Below are 3354 nucleotides of genomic sequence, written 5' to 3' on the forward strand. Positions count from 1 at the left end.
AAGCATAAAAAATGACTAAGTTCAGCATTTGCCCGATCCCCCATTTAGCTCCAAAAGTTTCCAGGGGGCTCGAATCCTGGTGAAAATGAATTAACGGTGCAGTTTTAGCCCTGAACGTATGTAATTTTTAGTTCTGCACCATGCAAAAAAAAAAAAAAAAAAGAAAAGAAATTACTGTCCATCATTAACCTGGCGTTACCCGGTATTAAACCTAACTTTAAATTCCTTAAAAAAAAAGAGTATAAAATATCGGAAAGAAACCGAGACAGGTACATTGGAGAATAATGTTTTTTTTCTAAACAGTTCACTTCTAAGTAAAACAAGGCCGATAGCCATTAGTCGCGTGCTTCCGTGTAATGAATGTATGCGTGAATGTAGGATTGACATGAAATTCTTAAAGATAAACTAAAATGACCGAAAAATGGGCTGAAATGACTTAAATAAATAAAAAGTAAATGACTTAGAATGACTTTAATGAACTTAATGATGAATTGAATGACCTTAAGAATGGCTTGAAAGCTTAAAAAATAACTGGAATCCTTCAAAAACAATTGAATGATCTGGAGAATGACTTGAATGGCTTTGAGACTGACTGGTTGTAAAGTGGGTGATCATTTTACATTAAATTAATACAGAAAAGTGATCCCCCACTTTATATCACAAAGTTACAAACATAAGTACAGCATGTAATAAGAACAGATACTACACTTTGATCTTGGCCAAAAGGCCAAGAAAAGGGTGTATTTATTTGCTCCCCCACCGAGCAAATTAGGCACAATGCCGATTTTTAATGTGAGGAGTGAAGAGGAAATGGGGACCAACTCCCCGGGGACTAGGGGAGCTGGATAGTGACAATTGGTATGAAGGGTTGCTCCTACATTGACCAAGGTCTTGATATGGTCTTTGCTTGCAGTATCTGCCGGAACAGATACTACATTTTGATCGCGGTCCGAAGGCCAAGAAAAGCTTAAAAAGCTAAAAAAAACAGTATCTATTAACAACAGACTTTTGATCTTAACCAAAAAGGCGAAGTACAAAAGTGTTACCGACAGACCGACTGACATCACACCGACCGACCGACCGAGTGACTTATAGAGTCGCTTGTACGCGACTAAAAACACGGAACATTCTAAAGTGAGCATCGAAAACTAAGTGAAAAAAAAACTAAAAAAAAAATGTGGCACACTCCCTTACATCTCTATGTTGTAGACAACTAAAAAGAAGAATTGAGTCGCCGTAGATTATGGTCAGTGCATTTATAATTATATTAAAATGTTATTGTGTGTACACTTCATCGAGTATTTATAAAAGAAGGCATTTTTTTAGCGGAATATTAACTGTTGCAACTACATATTTTTTGTGCAAATATGTGTCGTTTATAAGCAGAAGAGCTCCGATTAGGACTGGTCGCAATTGTATTATTTGGTCCACTCAACCGAGAGTAATTATCAATTTCTCGCACAATGTTATCAGCATTAATGTATTTTTAAAAATGATCTTCATGATCTACGGCTATTACGATATTAATACATTTTTACGTTAGTACACTTTTATGTTAGTGCATCTCAATGTAAGTGTATTTCAATGTAAGTGTTTTCGATGTAAGTGTGTTTCAGTGTAAGTGTGTTTCAGTGTAAGTGTGTATCGATGTTAGTGTATTTTAATGTTAGTGTATTTTAATGTTAGTGTATTTTAATGTTAGTGTATTTTAATGTTAGTGTGTTTTAATGTTAGTGTATTTTAATGTTAGTGTGTTTTAATGTTAGTGTATTTTAATGTTAGTGTATTTTAATGTTAGTGTATTTTAATGTTAGTGTATTTTAATGCTAGTGTGCTTTAATGTTAGTGTGTTTTAATGTTAGTGTATTTTAATGTTAGTGTATTTTAATGTTAGTGTATTTTAATGTTAGTGTGTTTTAATGTTAGCGTATTTTAATGTTAGTGTGTTTTAATGTTAGTGTATTTTAATGTTAATGTGTTTTAATGTTAGTGTGTTTTAATGTTAGTGTATTTTAATGTTAGTGTGTTTTAATGTTAGTGTATTTTAATGTTAGTGTGTTTTAATGTTAGTGTATTTTAATGTTAATGTGTTTTAATGTTAGTGTATTTTAATGTTAGTGTATTTTAATGTTAGTGTATTTTAATGTTAGTGTGTTTTAATGTTAGTGTATTTTAATGTTAGTGTGTTTTAATGTTAGTGTATTTTAATGTTAATGTGTTTTAATGCTAGTGTTAATGTTAGTGTATTTTAATGTTAGTGTGTTTTAATGCTAGTGTGCTTTAATGTTAGTGTGTTTTAATGTTAGTGTATTTTAATGTTAGTGTATTTTAATGTTAGTGTATTTTAATGTTAGTGTGTTTTAATGTTAGTGTATTTTAATGTTAGTGTGTTTTAATGTTAGTGTATTTTAATGTTAGTGTGTTTTAATGCTAGTGTTAATGTTAGTGTATTTTAATGTTAGTGTGTTTTAATGCTAGTGTGCTTTAATGTTAGTGTGTTTTAATGTTAGTGTACTTTAATGTTAGTGTATTTTAATGTTAGTGTGTTTTAATGTTAGTGTATTTTAATGTTAGTGCGTTTTAATGTTAGTGTATTTTAATGTAAGTGTGTTTCAATGTTAGTGTATTTTAATGTAAGTGTGTTTCAATGTTAGTGTATTTTAATGTAAGTGTATTTTAATGTTAGTGTATTTTAATGTTAGTGTATTTTAATGTTAGTGTGTTTTAATGTTAGTGTATTTTAATGTTAGTGCGTTTTAATGTTAGTGTATTTTAATGTAAGTGTGTTTCAATGTTAGTGTATTTTAATGTAAGTGTATTTTAATGTTAGTGTATTTTCTGTTAGTACATATTTATGTTAGTGTATTTCAATGTTAGTTTGTTTCAATGTTAGTGTATTTATGTTAGTACATGTTTATGTTAGTGTATTTCAATATAAGTGTATTTCAATATTAGTGTATTTCAATGTTAGTATATTTCTGTTAGCATATATTCATGTTAGTATATTTTATGTTAGTTTATTTCAATGTTACTCTATTTAAAGTATACTGTATTTCTGTTAGTACATTTTCATGTAAATGTATTTGAATGTTAAGTTATTTCGAGATTAAGGGGTTTTCTGTTAGTGCATTTTCATGTATTGTATTTCAATGTTAGTGTATTTCAACATTAGTGTATTTCTGTTAGTAGATTTTCATGTTAGTATATTTTTATGTTATCGTATTTCGATGGTAGTGTACTTCTATTAGTCCATTTCGATTTTTCTGTTAGAACATTTTTATGTTAAAACATCTTTATGTTAATACATTTTTATGTTAACACATATTTATGTTAATACATGTTTATGTTTAAACA

General features: G+C 29.1%; 1 pseudogene; it reads right to left on the reverse strand.

Annotated features, from left to right (window-relative positions):
• Positions 1 to 602: 602 nt before the first annotated feature.
• LOC145284162 (U2 spliceosomal RNA) lies at positions 603 to 740 on the reverse strand (annotated as a pseudogene).
• Between the last annotated feature and the right edge of the window lie 2614 nt (positions 741 to 3354).

This window comes from Euprymna scolopes, chromosome 8 (genome assembly GCF_053919585.1).
Source record: "Euprymna scolopes isolate OS-2025 chromosome 8, ASM5391958v1, whole genome shotgun sequence".
Classification (NCBI taxonomy): Eukaryota; Metazoa; Mollusca; class Cephalopoda; order Sepiida; family Sepiolidae; genus Euprymna; species Euprymna scolopes.